The sequence below is a fragment of the Gadus chalcogrammus genome, chromosome 12, assembly GCF_026213295.1.
Source record: "Gadus chalcogrammus isolate NIFS_2021 chromosome 12, NIFS_Gcha_1.0, whole genome shotgun sequence".
Taxonomy (NCBI): Eukaryota; Metazoa; Chordata; class Actinopteri; order Gadiformes; family Gadidae; genus Gadus; species Gadus chalcogrammus.
In genome coordinates, this window is record NC_079423.1 from 11,933,166 (window position 1) to 11,947,186 (window position 14,021).

General features: G+C 44.4%; 18 non-coding genes across 18 annotated transcripts; all 18 read left to right on the top strand.

Annotated features, from left to right (window-relative positions):
* The first annotated feature begins 422 nt into the window (after positions 1-422).
* LOC130399906 (5S ribosomal RNA) lies at positions 423-541 on the top strand. Its single transcript, XR_008902399.1, has one exon. It is a non-coding gene; the product is annotated as a 5S ribosomal RNA (ribosomal RNA).
* Positions 542-1,070: 529 nt separating this feature from the next.
* Positions 1,071-1,189, top strand: LOC130399277 (5S ribosomal RNA). The gene has a single exon (XR_008901796.1). It is a non-coding gene; the product is annotated as a 5S ribosomal RNA (ribosomal RNA).
* Positions 1,190-1,708: 519 nt separating this feature from the next.
* Positions 1,709-1,827, top strand: LOC130401032 (5S ribosomal RNA). Its single transcript, XR_008903494.1, has one exon. It is a non-coding gene; the product is annotated as a 5S ribosomal RNA (ribosomal RNA).
* Positions 1,828-2,346: 519 nt separating this feature from the next.
* Positions 2,347-2,465, top strand: LOC130394651 (5S ribosomal RNA). Its single transcript, XR_008897788.1, has one exon. It is a non-coding gene; the product is annotated as a 5S ribosomal RNA (ribosomal RNA).
* Positions 2,466-2,994: 529 nt separating this feature from the next.
* Positions 2,995-3,113, top strand: LOC130401310 (5S ribosomal RNA). The gene has a single exon (XR_008903772.1). It is a non-coding gene; the product is annotated as a 5S ribosomal RNA (ribosomal RNA).
* A 529-nt stretch (positions 3,114-3,642) lies between these two features.
* LOC130394365 (5S ribosomal RNA) lies at positions 3,643-3,762 on the top strand. Its single transcript, XR_008897531.1, has one exon. It is a non-coding gene; the product is annotated as a 5S ribosomal RNA (ribosomal RNA).
* Positions 3,763-4,406: 644 nt separating this feature from the next.
* On the top strand, positions 4,407-4,525 carry LOC130394619 (5S ribosomal RNA). The gene has a single exon (XR_008897759.1). It is a non-coding gene; the product is annotated as a 5S ribosomal RNA (ribosomal RNA).
* Positions 4,526-5,044: 519 nt separating this feature from the next.
* Positions 5,045-5,163, top strand: LOC130400890 (5S ribosomal RNA). Its single transcript, XR_008903360.1, has one exon. It is a non-coding gene; the product is annotated as a 5S ribosomal RNA (ribosomal RNA).
* Positions 5,164-5,692: 529 nt separating this feature from the next.
* Positions 5,693-5,811, top strand: LOC130394225 (5S ribosomal RNA). Its single transcript, XR_008897405.1, has one exon. It is a non-coding gene; the product is annotated as a 5S ribosomal RNA (ribosomal RNA).
* A 529-nt stretch (positions 5,812-6,340) lies between these two features.
* On the top strand, positions 6,341-6,459 carry LOC130400981 (5S ribosomal RNA). Its single transcript, XR_008903446.1, has one exon. It is a non-coding gene; the product is annotated as a 5S ribosomal RNA (ribosomal RNA).
* Positions 6,460-9,030: 2,571 nt separating this feature from the next.
* On the top strand, positions 9,031-9,149 carry LOC130399616 (5S ribosomal RNA). Its single transcript, XR_008902121.1, has one exon. It is a non-coding gene; the product is annotated as a 5S ribosomal RNA (ribosomal RNA).
* Positions 9,150-9,678: 529 nt separating this feature from the next.
* Positions 9,679-9,797, top strand: LOC130400244 (5S ribosomal RNA). Its single transcript, XR_008902720.1, has one exon. It is a non-coding gene; the product is annotated as a 5S ribosomal RNA (ribosomal RNA).
* Positions 9,798-10,318: 521 nt separating this feature from the next.
* On the top strand, positions 10,319-10,437 carry LOC130400885 (5S ribosomal RNA). The gene has a single exon (XR_008903355.1). It is a non-coding gene; the product is annotated as a 5S ribosomal RNA (ribosomal RNA).
* Positions 10,438-10,966: 529 nt separating this feature from the next.
* LOC130401036 (5S ribosomal RNA) lies at positions 10,967-11,085 on the top strand. The gene has a single exon (XR_008903498.1). It is a non-coding gene; the product is annotated as a 5S ribosomal RNA (ribosomal RNA).
* Positions 11,086-11,604: 519 nt separating this feature from the next.
* LOC130394656 (5S ribosomal RNA) lies at positions 11,605-11,723 on the top strand. The gene has a single exon (XR_008897793.1). It is a non-coding gene; the product is annotated as a 5S ribosomal RNA (ribosomal RNA).
* A 521-nt stretch (positions 11,724-12,244) lies between these two features.
* On the top strand, positions 12,245-12,363 carry LOC130399278 (5S ribosomal RNA). Its single transcript, XR_008901797.1, has one exon. It is a non-coding gene; the product is annotated as a 5S ribosomal RNA (ribosomal RNA).
* Positions 12,364-12,892: 529 nt separating this feature from the next.
* On the top strand, positions 12,893-13,011 carry LOC130399656 (5S ribosomal RNA). Its single transcript, XR_008902159.1, has one exon. It is a non-coding gene; the product is annotated as a 5S ribosomal RNA (ribosomal RNA).
* A 519-nt stretch (positions 13,012-13,530) lies between these two features.
* LOC130401368 (5S ribosomal RNA) lies at positions 13,531-13,649 on the top strand. The gene has a single exon (XR_008903829.1). It is a non-coding gene; the product is annotated as a 5S ribosomal RNA (ribosomal RNA).
* The last annotated feature ends 372 nt before the right edge of the window (positions 13,650-14,021 follow it).

The window sequence follows — 14,021 nt, forward strand, 5'->3', positions numbered from 1 at the left end:
GACAACGTCTCTCAAAACTATTTTTGTGAAACATGAGGACAGTATAGTGATACTGCCAGCAGGGAGCACCAGAGAGCTGAACCGACAGTTGTACATTTCTTAAACTTTCACCAACACAAACACGCACGCTCACTTCAGATCATGGGAGGACGTCAAAAAATCACCACCCATTCTCTGACACTTTAACCGTTAACCTTGGTTCAAACATTTAACATCACACGCACACGCAGTGTATTTCAGATAATTAATGAATTCAGATGTCACAATGATCGTTTACATGGATAAGGAGTCCTACTGAATCAATTACTGCCGTTTATATCTAACTAATGATTGTTTTTGTAAAAGTGTAACGTCGAGCCTCAGCAGCTTTCTCACTCCTTATGTGCTACTGTATAAAACCTGGTTTTGCGCCTGCACTAATTGCTTACGGCCATTCCACCCTGAATACGCCCGATCTCGTCTGATCTCGGAAGCTAAGCAGGGTCGGGCCTGGTTAGTACTTGGATGGGAGACCGCCTGGGAATACCAGGTGCTGTAAGCTTTTTCTTTTTCAACTCGAGCTCATTGACTCCGTGGCCTACCGTGGCGTACCGTGACCTGATGTTTACTGCCAACCGATTTGGAGGATTTAAGCAACATACAAAAACTGACAACGTCTCTCAAAACTATTTTTGTGAAACATGAGGACAGTATAGTGATACTGCCAGCAGGGAGCACCAGAGAGCTGAACCGACAGTTGTACATTTCTTAAACTTTCACCAACACAAACACGCACGCTCACTTCAGATCATGGGAGGACATCAAAAAATCACCACCCATTCTCTGACACTTTAACCGTTAACCTTGGTTCAAACATTTAACATCACACGCACACGCAGTGTATTTCAGATAATTAATGAATTCAGATGTCACAATGATCGTTTACATGGATAAGGAGTCCTACTGAATCAATTACTGCCGTTTATATCTAACGAATGATTGTTTTTGTAAAAGTGTAACGTCAAGCCTCAGCAGCTTTCTCACTCCTTATGTGCTACTGTATAAAACCTGGTTTTGCGCCTGCACTAATTGCTTACGGCCATACCACCCTGAACACGCCCGATCTCGTCTGATCTCGGAAGCTAAGCAGGGTCGGGCCTGGTTAGTACTTGGATGGGAGACCGCCTGGGAATACCAGGTGCTGTAAGCTATTTTTTTTTCAACTCGAGCTCATTGACTCCGTGGCGTACCGTGACCTGATGTTTACTGCCAACTGCTTTGGAGGATTTAAGCAACATACAAAAACTGACAACGTCTCTCAAAACTATTTTTGTGAAACATGAGGACAGTATAGTGATACTGCCAGCAGGGAGCACCAGAGAGCTGAACCGACAGTTGTACATTTCTTAAACTTTCACCAACACAAACACGCACGCTCACTTCAGATCATGGGAGGACGTCAAAAAATCACGACCCATTCTCTGACACTTTAACCGTTAACCTTGGTTCAAACATTTAACATCACACGCACACGCAGTGTTTTTCAGATAATTAATGAATTCAGATGTCACAATGATGGTTTACATGGATAAGGAGTCCTACTGAATCAATTACTGCCGTTTATATCTAACTAATGATTGTTTTTGTAAGAGTGTAACGTCGGGCCTCAGCAGCTTTCTCACTCCTTATGTGCTACTGTATGAAACCTGGTTTTGCGCCTGCACTAATTGCTTACGGCCATACCACCCTGAACACGCCCGATCTCGTCTGATCTCGGAAGCTAAGCAGGGTCGGGCCTGCTTAGTACTTGGATGGGAGTCCGCCTGGGAATACCAGGTGCTGTAAGCTTTTTCTTTTTCAACTCGAGCTCATTGACTCCGTGGCGTACCGTGACCTGATGTTTACTGCCAACCGCTTTGGAGGATTTAAGCAACATACAAAAACTGACAACGTCTCTCAAAACTGTTTTTGTGAAACATGAGGACAGTATAGTGATACTGCCAGCAGGGAGCACCAGAGAGCTGAACCGACAGTTGTACATTTCTTAAACTTTCACCAACACAAACACGCACGCTCACTTCAGATCATGGGAGGACGTCAAAAAATCCCCACCCATTCTCTGACACTTTAACCCTTAACCTTGGTTCAAACATTTAACATCACACGCACACGCAGTGTATTTCAGATAATTAATGAATTCAGATGTCACAATGATCCCTTACATGGATAAGGAGTCCTACTGAATCAATTACTGCCGTTTATATCTAACTAATGATTGTTTTTGTAAAAGTGTAACGTCGAGCCTCAGCAGCTTTCTCACTCCTTATGTGCTACTGTATAAAACCTGGTTTTGCGCCTGCACTAATTGCTTACGGCCATTCCACCCTGAACACGCCCGATCTTGTCTGAACTCGGAAGCTAAGCAGGATCGGGCCTGGTTAGTACTTGGATGGGAGACCGCCTGGGAATACCAGGTGCTGTAAGCTTTTTCTTTTTCAACTCGAGCTCATTGACTCCGTGGCCTACCGTGGCGTACCGTGACCTGATGTTTACTGCCAACCGCTTTGGAGGATTTAAGCAACATACAAAAACTGACAACGTCTCTCAAAACTATTTTTGTGAAACATGAGGACAGTATAGTGATACTGCCAGCAGGGAGCACCAGAGAGCTGAACCGACAGTTGTACATTTCTTAAACTTTCACCAACACAAACACGCACGCTCACTTCAGATCATGGGAGGACGTCAAAAAATCACCACCCATTCTCTGACACTTTAACCGTTAACCTTGGTTCAAACATTTAACATCACACGCACACGCAGTGTTTTTCAGATAATTAATGAATTCAGATGTCACAATGATGGTTTACATGGATAAGGAGTCCTACTGAATCAATTACTGCCGTTTATATCTAACTAATGATTGTTTTTGTAAGAGTGTAACGTCGAGCCTCAGCAGCTTTCTCACTCCTTATGTGCTACTGTATAAAACCTGGTTTTGCGCCTGCACTAATTGCTTACGGCCATACCACCCTGAACACGCCCGATCTCGTCTGATCTCGGAAGATAAGCAGGGTCGGGGCTGGTTAGTACTTGGATGGGAGACCTCCTGGGAATACCAGGTGCTGTAAGCTATTTCTTTTTCAACTCGAGCTCATTGCCTCCGTGGCCTACCGTGGCGTACCGTGACCTGATGTTTACTGCCAACCGCTTTGGAGGATTTAAGCAACATACAAAAACTGACAACGTCTCTCAAAACTGTTTTTGTGAAACATGAGGACAGTATAGTGATACTGCCAGCAGGGAGCCCCAGAGAGCTGAACCGACAGTTGTACATTTCTTAAACTTTCACCAACACAAACACGCACGCTCACTTCAGATCATGGGAGGACGTCAAAAAATCACCACCCATTCTCTGACACTTTAACCGTTAACCTTGGTTCAAACATTTAACATCACACGCACACGCAGTGTATTTCAGATAATTAATGAATTCAGATGTCACAATGATCGTTTACATGGATAAGGAGTCCTACTGAATCAATTACTGCCGTTTATATCTAACTAATGATTGTTTTTGTAAAAGTGTAACGTCGAGCCTCAGCAGCTTTCTCACTCCTTATGTGCTACTGTATAAAACCTGGTTTTGCGCCTGCACTAATTGCTTACGGCCATACCACCCTGAACACGCCCGATCTCGTCTGATCTCGGAAGCTAAGCAGGGTCGGGCCTGGTTAGTACTTGGATGGGAGACCTCCTCAGAAGCCCAGGTTGCTGTAAGTGGTGACGGGTGTCACCAAAAAGAAAAAAAACACGGCCGATCTCGTTTGATCTCGGAAGCTAAGCAGGGTCGGGCCTGGTTAGTACTTGGTTGGGAGACCGCCTGGGAATACCAGGTGCTGTAAGCTTTTTCTTTTTCAACTCGAGCTCATTGACTCCGTGGCGTACCGTGACCTGATGTTTACTGCCAACCGCTTTGGAGGATTTAAGCAACATACAAAAACTGACAACGTCTCTCAAAACTATTTTTGTGAAACATGAGGACAGTATAGTGATACTGCCAGCAGGGAGCACCAGAGAGCTGAACCGACAGTTGTACATTTCTTAAACTTTCACCAACACAAACACGCACGCTCACTTCAGATCATGGGAGGACGTCAAAAAATCACCACCCATTCTCTGACACTTTAACCGTTAACCTTGGTTCAAACATTTAACATCACACGCACACGCAGTGTATTTCAGATAATTAATGAATTCAGATGTCACAATGATCGTTTACATGGATAAGGAGTCCTACTGAATCAATTACTGCCGTTTATATCTAACTAATGATTGTTTTTGTAAGAGTGTAACGTCGAGCCTCAGCAGCTTTCTCACTCCTTATGTGCTACTGTATAAAACCTGGTTTTGCGCCTGCACTAATTGCTTACGGCCATACCACCCTGAACACGCCCGATCTCGTCTGATCTCGGAAGCTAAGCAGGTTCGGGCCTGGTTATTACTTGGATGGGAGACCGCCTGGGAATACCAGGTGCTGTAAGCTTTTTCTTTTTCAACTCGAGCTCATTGACTCCGTGGCGTACCGTGACCTGATGTTTACTGCCAACCGCTTTGGAGGATTTAAGCAACATACAAAAACTGACAACGTCTCTCAAAACTATTTTTGTCAAACATGAGGACAGTATAGTGATACTGCCAGCAGGGAGCACCAGAGAGCTGAACCGACAGTTGTACATTTCTTAAACTTTCACCAACGCAAACACGCACGCTCACTTCAGATCATGGGAGGACATCAAAAAATCACCACCCATTCTCTGACACTTTAACCGTTAACCTTGGTTCAAACATTTAACATCACACGCACACGCAATGTATTTCAGATAATTGATGAATTCAGATGTCACAATGATCGTTTACATGGATAAGGAGTCCTACTGAATCAATTACTGCCGTTTATATCTAACTAATGATTGTTTTTGTAAAAGTGTAACGTCAAGCCTCAGCAGCTTTCTCACTCCTTATGTGCTACTGTATAAAACCTGGTTTTGCGCCTGCACTAATTGCTTACGGCCATACCACCCTGAACACGCCCGATCTCGTCTGATCTCGGAAGCTAAGCAGGGTCGGGCCTGGTTAGTACTTGTATGGGAGACCGCCTGGGAATACTAGGTGCTGTAAGCTTTTTCTTTTTCAACTCGAGCTCATTGACTCCGTGGCCTACCGTGGCGTTCCGTGACCTGATGTTTACTGCCAACCGCTTTGGAGGATTTAAGCAACATACAAAAACTGACAACGTCTCTCAAAACTATTTTTGTGAAACATGAGGACAGTATAGTGATACTGCCAGCAGGGAGCACCAGAGAGCTGAACCGACAGTTGTACATTTCTTAAACTTTCACCAACACAAACACGCACGCTCACTTCAGATCATGGGAGGACGTCAAAAAATCACCACCCATTCTCTGACACTTTAACCGTTAACCTTGGTTCAAACATTTAACATCACACGCACACGCAGTGTATTTCAGATAATTAATGAATTCAGATGTCACAATGATCGTTTACATGGATAAGGAGTCCTACTGAATCAATTACTGCCGTTTATATCTAACTAATGATTGTTTTTGTAAAAGTGTAACGTCGAGCCTCAGCAGCTTTCTCACTCCTTATGTGCTACTGTATAAAACCTGGTTTTGCGCCTGCACTAATTGCTTACGGCCATACCACCCTCAACACACCTGATCTCGTCTGATCTCGGAAGCTAAGCAGGGTCGGGCCTGGTTAGTACTTGGAAGGGAGACCGCCTGGGAATACCAGGTGCTGTAAGCTTTTTCTTTTTCAACTCGAGCTCATTGCCTCCGTGGCCTACCGTGGCGTACCGGGACCTGATGTTTACTGCCAACCGCTTTGGAGGATTTAAGCAACATACAAAAACTGACAACGTCTCTCAAAACTATTTTTGTGAAACATGAGGACAGTATAGTGATACTGCCAGCAGGGAGCACCAGAGAGCTGAACCGACAGTTGTACATTTCTTAAACTTTCACCAACACAAACACGCACGCTCACTTCAGATCATGGGAGGACGTCAAAAAATCACCACCCATTCTCTGACACTTTAACCGTTAACCTTGGTTCAAACATTTAACATCACACGCACACGCAGTGTATTTCAGATAATTAATGAATTCAGATGTCACAATGATCGTTTACATGGATAAGGAGTCTTACTGAATCAATTACTGCCGTTTATATCTAACTAATGATTGTTTTTGTAAAAGTGTAACGTCGAGCCTCAGCAGCTTTCTCACTCCTTATGTGCTACTGTATAAAACCTGGTTTTGCGCCTGCACTAATTGCTTACGGCCATACCACCCTGAACACGCCCGATCTCGTCTGATCTCGGAAGCTAAGCAGGTTCGGGCCTGGTTAGTACTTGGGTGGGAGACCGCCTGGGAATACCAGGTGCTGTAAGCATTTTCTTTTTCAACTCGAGCTCATTGAATCCGTGGCCTACCGTGGCGTACCGTGACCTGATGTTTACTGCCAACCGCTTTGGAGGATTTAAGCAACATACAAAAACTGACAACGTCTCTCAAAACTATTTTTGTGAAACATGAGGACAGTATAGTGATACTGCCAGCAGGGAGCACCAGAGAGCTGAACCGACAGTTGTACAGTTCTTAAACTTTCACCAACACAAACACGCACGCTCACTTCAGATCATGGGAGGACGTCAAAAAATCACCACCCATTCTCTGACACTTTAACCGTTAACCTTGGTTCAAACATTTAACATCACACGCACACGCAGTGTGTTTCAGATAATTAATGAATTCAGATGTCACAATGATCGTTTACATGGATAAGGAGTCCTACTGAATCAATTACTGCCGTTTATATCTAACTAATGATTGTTTTTGTAAAAGTGTAACGTCAAGCCTCAGCAGCTTTCTCACTCCTTATGTGCTACTGTATAAAACCTGGTTTTGCGCCTCTACTAATTGCTTACGGCCAAACCACCCTGAACACGCCCGATCTCGTCTGGGCCCCGTTTCCCGATAACGATGGATCCACGCTCGTACGATCATTCTCACGATGGATCTTGCGATCCATCGTCTATTTCTTTGGAGCGTTTCCCGAAACTCCTTTTAACGTGAACGCGCATTCGCTGCACTCACGACGTCGTAGGATTGTAACTGTCTACTGACACGGTGCTGAAATGGGCTCCGTAGGAGGGGGAGACGCAGGAATGTCGCAGGAAAATTGTGTTAAAAAGGGTTAAAATATATCCCCATCAAGGACAACAGCAGAGTAGCCAATGAAAAAAATAGACTGCAATTATATGAATGCTAAAGACATTAAAACACAATTGATTAGGCTTAAACCGACATATATCAGTCCTAATCTTGAATGCACTGTGCGTTTCACGGCATTTTCCCCCCTTAAATAATTCCTCTTCACACCTGTGAATAACCCGGGAGACGTCCATGATGAGGAATGCAACGAAGCCCACCGTCTGGCCCGGTGCATCGTTGAGCGCACGATCGGGATCGCTTTAGATGCAAGTCAGTCACAAGTCAGGCGGAGGGCTCCAGTTTTCTCCGGCCAAGTCATGCGCCGTGATATGTGTGACGGCTATGTTGCACAACATTGCAGCTAAGGCTGGGGTGGCATTGCTTGAACCGGAGGACGTTGAGGACGATGACGATGAGGAAGATCGGTGTGAGGACGGCCTCCCTCATAACTACGCGGCTGGTTTTCATGCGCGTCGGATAGTGATTGAGACTTTTTTTAACCCCCTCCACCCTCCCTCATGTCACTAAACATTCCCGTCAACGTGACCAATCCCCACCATATCCCAGCCTTTTGCCTGCTCCGTTGCTTGTTTTTTATAAAAAAATGTATTTCTTTATTTTCTTATTTTTTTTAATTTCTTTAATTTCGTTATTTTTTATTTTTTTAATTTGTTTAATTTTAATTTATTTGTTACATTATTTTATGCTACGTTTTATGAGTAGCCTATGTCAGTCTGCACAAATCCCCCCACTTTCTCTCACACATTTTGAGTGCCCTGCCTGCGCAAACATTTTCTGGACTGTCCCGTTTTATTTTGGCCATTTGAACATCTTTATTAATAAATTAATTAATAATCTTTATTAATTACCAAACTAAGAACATAAAGGCGCAATGCGTTTTAATAAAACGCATCCAATAGACGGAATGTCCGATGGTGTCGCCACTGAGGCTATAGCTGACGATGCTCTTAGCGTCCTACGAGTACCTACGAGCACCCCTGGAGTACTCGTTAGCTACGAGCGTTTTCAAGACGTTCGTTCCCCACGATGCTTTCGGGAAACGCGGTGAAAACTCTACGATGCCCTTTCGACGCACTTCACGATCCACTTAGGCTAACGACGCTTTCGGGAAACGGGGCCCTGATCTTGGAAGCTAAGCAGGGTCGGGCCTGGTTAGTACTTGGATGGGAGACCGCCTGGGAATAGCAGGTGCTGTAAGCTTATTCTTTTTCAACTCGAGCTCATTGCCTCCGTGGCCTACCGTGGCGTACCGTGACCTGATGTTTACTGCCAACCGCTTTGGAGGATTTAAGCAACATACAAAAACTGACAACGTCTCTCAAAACTATTTTTGTGAAACATGAGGACAGTATAGTGATACTGCCAGCAGGGAGCACCAGAGAGCTGAACCGACAGTTGTACATTTCTTAAACTTTCACCAACACAAACACGCACGCTCACTTCAGATCATGGGAGGACGTCAAAAAATCACCACCCCTTCTCTGACACTTTAACCGTTAACCTTGGTTCAAACATTTAACATCACACGCACACGCAGTGTATTTCAGATAATTAATGAATTCAGATGTCACAATGATCGTTTACATGGATAAGGAGTCCTACTGAATCAATTACTGCCGTTTATATCTAACTAATGATTGTTTTTGTAAAAGTGTAACGTCGAGCCTCAGCAGCTTTCTCACTCCTTATGTGCTACTGTATAAAACCTGGTTTTGCGCCTGCACTAATTGCTTACGGCCATACCACCCTGAACACGCCCGATCTCGTCTGATCTCGGAAGCTAAGCAGGGTCGGGCCTGGTTAGTACTTGGATGGGAGACCGCCTGGGAATACCAGGTGCTGTAAGCATTTTCTTTTTCAACTCGAGCTCATTGACTCCGTGGCCTACCGTGGCGTACCGTGACCTGATGTTTACTGCCAACCGCTTTGGAGGATTTAAGCAACATACAAAAACTGACAACGTCTCTCAAAACTATTTTTGTGAAACATGAGGACAGTATAGTGATACTGCCAGCAGGGAGCACCAGAGAGCTGAACCGACAGTTGTACATTTCTTAAACTTTCACCAACACAAACACGCACGCTCACTTCAGATCATGGGAGGACGTCAAAAAATCACCACCCATTCTCTGACACTTTAACCGTTAACCTTGGTTCAAACATTTAACATCACACGCACACGCAGTGTATTTCAGATAATTAATGAATTCAGATGTCACAATGATCGTTTACATGGATAAGGAGTCCTACTGAATCAATTACTGCCGTTTATATCTAACTAATGATTGTTTTTGTAAGAGTGTAACGTCGAGCCTCAGCAGCTTTCTCACTCCTTATGTGCTACTGTATAAAACCTGGTTTTGCGCCTGCACTAATTGCTTACGGCCATACCACCCTGAACACGCCCGATCTCGTCTGATCTCGGAAGCTAAGCAGGGTCGGGCCTGGTTAGTACTTGGATGGGAGACCGCCTGGGAATAGCAGGTGCTGTAAGCTTATTCTTTTTCAACTCGAGCTCATTGCCTCCGTGGCCTACCGTGGCGTACCGTGACCTGATGTTTACTGCCAACCGCTTTGGAGGATTTAAGCAACATACAAAAACTGACAACGTCTCTCAAAACTATTTTTGTGAAACATGAGGACAGTATAGTGATACTGCCAGCAGGGAGCACCAGAGAGCTGAAACGACAGTTGTACATTTCTTAAACTTTCACCAACACAAACACGCACGCTCACTTCAGATCATGGGAGGACGTCAAAAAATCACCACCCATTCTCTGACACTTTAACCGTTAACCTTGGTTCAAACATTTAACATCACACGCACACGCAGTGTATTTCAGATAATTAATGAATTCAGATGTCACAATGATCATTTACATGGATAAGGAGTCCTACTGAATCAATTACTGCCGTTTATATCTAACCAATGATTTTTTTTCTAAAAGTGTAACGTCGAGCCTCAGCAGCTTTCTCACTCCTACTGTATAAAACCTGGTTTTGCGCCTGCACTAATTGCTTACGGCCATACCACCCTGAACACGCCCGATCTCGTCTGATCACGGAAGCTAAGCAGGGTCGGGCCTGGTTAGTACTTGGATGGGAGACCGCCTGGGAATACCAGGTGCTGTAAGCTTTTTCTTTTTCAACTCGAGCTCATTGACTCCGTGGCCTACCGTGGCGTACCGTGACCTGATGTTTACTGCCAACCGCTTTGGAGGATTTAAGCAACATACAAAAACTGACAACGTCTCTCAAAACTATTTTTGTGAAACATGAGGACAGTATAGTGATACTGCCAGCAGGGAGCACCAGAGAGCTGAACCGACAGTTGTACATTTCTTAAACTTTCACCAACACAAACACGCACGCTCACTTCAGATCATGGGAGGACGTCAAAAAATCACCACCCATTCTCTGACACTTTAACCGTTAACCTTGGTTCAAACATTTAACATCACACGCTCACGCAGTGTATTTCAGATAATTAATGAATTCAGATGTCACAATGATCGTTTACATGGATAAGGAGTCCTACTGAATCAATTACTGCCGTTTATATCTAACTAATGATTGTTTTTGTAAAAGTGTAACGTCAAGCCTCAGCAGCTTTCTCACTCCTTATGTGCTACTGTATAAAACCTGGTTTTGCGCCTGCACTAATTGCTTGCGGCCATACCACCCTGAACACGCCCAATCTCGTCTGATCTCGGAAGCTAAGCAGGGTCGGGCCTGGGTAGTACTTGGATGGGAGACCGCCTGGGAATACCAGGTGCTGTAAGCTTTTTCTTTTTCAACTCGAGCTCATTGACTCCGTGGCGTACCGTGACCTGATGTTTACTGCCAACCGCTTTGGAGGATTTAAGCAACATACAAAAACTGACAACGTCTCTCAAAACTATTTTTGTGAAACATGAGGACAGTATAGTGATACTGCCAGCAGGGAGCACCAGAGAGCTGAACCGACAGTTGTACATTTCTTAAACTTTCACCAACACAAACACGCACGCTCACTTCAGATCATGGGAGGACGTCAAAAAATCACCACCCATTCTCTGACACTTTAACCGTTAACCTTGGTTCAAACATTTAACATCACACGCACACGCAGTGTATTTCAGATAATTAATGAATTCAGATGTCACAATGATCGTTTACATGGATAAGGAGTCCTACTGAATCAATTACTGCCGTTTATATCTAACTAATGATTGTTTTTGTAAGAGTGTAACGTCGAGCCTCAGCAGCTTTCTCACTCCTTATGTGCTACTGTATAAAACCTGGTTTTGCGCCTGCACTAATTGCTTACGGCCATACCACCCTGAACATGCCTGATCTCGTCTGATCTCGGAAGCTAAGCAGGGTCGGGCATGGTTAGTACTTGGATGGGAGACCGCCTGGGAATACCAGGTGCTGTAAGCTTTTTCTTTTTCAACTCGAGCTCATTGCCTCCGTGGCCTACCGTGGCGTACCGTGACCTGATGTTTACTGCCAACCGCTTTGGAGGATTTAAGCAACATACAAAAACTGACAACGTCTCTCAAAACTATTTTTGTGAAACATGAGGACAGTATAGTGATACTGCCAGCAGGGAGCACCAGAGAGCTGAACCGACAGTTGTACATTTCTTAAACTTTCACCAACACAAACACGCACGCTCACTTCAGATCATGGGAGGACGTCAAAAAATCACCACCCATTCTCTGACACTTTAACCGTTAACCTTGGTTCAAACATTTAACATCACACGCACACGCAGTGTATTTCAGATAATTAATGAATTCAGATGTCACAATGATCGTTTACATGGATAAGGAGTCCTACTGAATCAATTACTGCCGTTTATATCTAACCAATGATTTTTTTTCTAAAAGTGTAACGTCGAGCCTCAGCAGCTTTCTCACTCCTACTGTATAAAACCTGGTTTTGCGCCTGCACTAATTGCTTACGGCCATACCACCCTGAACACGCCCGATCTCGTCTGATCTCGGAAGCTAAGCAGGGTCGGGCCTGGTTAGTACTTGGATGGGAGACCGCCTGGGAATACCAGGTGCTGTAAGCTTTTTCTTTTTCAACTCGAGCTCATTGACTCCGTGGCCTACCGTGGCGTACCGTGACCTGATGTTTACTGCCAACCGCTTTGGAGGATTTAAGCAACATACAAAAACTGACAACGTCTCTCAAAACTATTTTTGTGAAACATGAGGACAGTATAGTGATACTGCCAGCAGGGAGCACCAGAGAGCTGAACCGACAGTTGTACATTTCTTAAACTTTCACCAACACAAACACGCACGCTCACTTCAGATCATGGGAGGACGTCAAAAAATCACCACCCATTCTCTGACACTTTAACCGTTAACCTTGGTTCAAACATTTAACATCACACGCTCACGCAGTGTATTTCAGATAATTAATGAATTCAGATGTCACAATGATCGTTTACATGGATAAGGAGTCCTACTGAATCAATTACTGCCGTTTATATCTAACTAATGATTGTTTTTGTAAAAGTGTAACGTCAAGCCTCAGCAGCTTTCTCACTCCTTATGTGCTACTGTATAAAACCTGGTTTTGCGCCTGCACTAATTGCTTGCGGCCATACCACCCTGAACACGCCCGATCTCGTCTGATCTCGGAAGCTAAGCAGGGTCGGGCCTGGGTAGTACTTGGATGGGAGACCGCCTGGGAATACCAGGTGCTGTAAGCTTTTTCTTTTTCAACTCGAGCTCATTGACTCCGTGGCGTACCGTGACCTGATGTTTACTGCCAACCGCTTTGGAGGATTTAAGCAACATACAAAAACTGACAACGTCTCTCAAAACTATTTTTGTGAAACATGAGGACAGTATAGTGATACTGCCAGCAGGGAGCACCAGAGAGCTGAACCGACAGTTGTACATTTCTTAAACTTTCACCAACACAAACACGCACGCTCACTTCAGATCATGGGAGGACGTCAAAAAATCACCACCCATTCTCTGACACTTTAACCGTTAACCTTGGTTCAAACATTTAACATCACACGCACACGCAGTGTATTTCAGATAATTAATGAATTCAGATGTCACAATGATCGTTTACATGGATAAGGAGTCCTACTGAATCAATTACTGCCGTTTATATCTAACTAATGATTGTTTTTGTAAGAGTGTAACGTCGAGCCTCAGCAGCTTTCTCACTCCTTATGTGCTACTGTATAAAACCTGGTTTTGCGCCTGCACTAATTGCTTACGGCCATACCACCCTGAACACGCCTGATCTCGTCTGATCTCGGAAGCTAAGCAGGGTCGGGCATGGTTAGTACTTGGATGGGAGACCGCCTGGGAATACCAGGTGCTGTAAGCTTTTTCTTTTTCAACTCGAGCTCATTGCCTCCGTGGCCTACCGTGGCGTACCGTGACCTGATGTTTACTGCCAACCGCTTTGGAGGATTTAAGCAACATACAAAAACTGACAACGTCTCTCAAAACTATTTTTGTGAAACATGAGGACAGTATAGTGATACTGCCAGCAGGGAGCACCAGAGAGCTGAACCGACAGTTGTACATTTCTTAAACTTTCACCAACACAAACACGCACGCTCACTTCAGATCATGGGAGGACGTCAAAAAATCACCACCCATTCTCTGACACTTTAACCGTTAACCTTGGTTCAAACATTTAACATCACACGCACACGCAGTGTATTTCAGATAATTAATGAATTCAGATGTCACA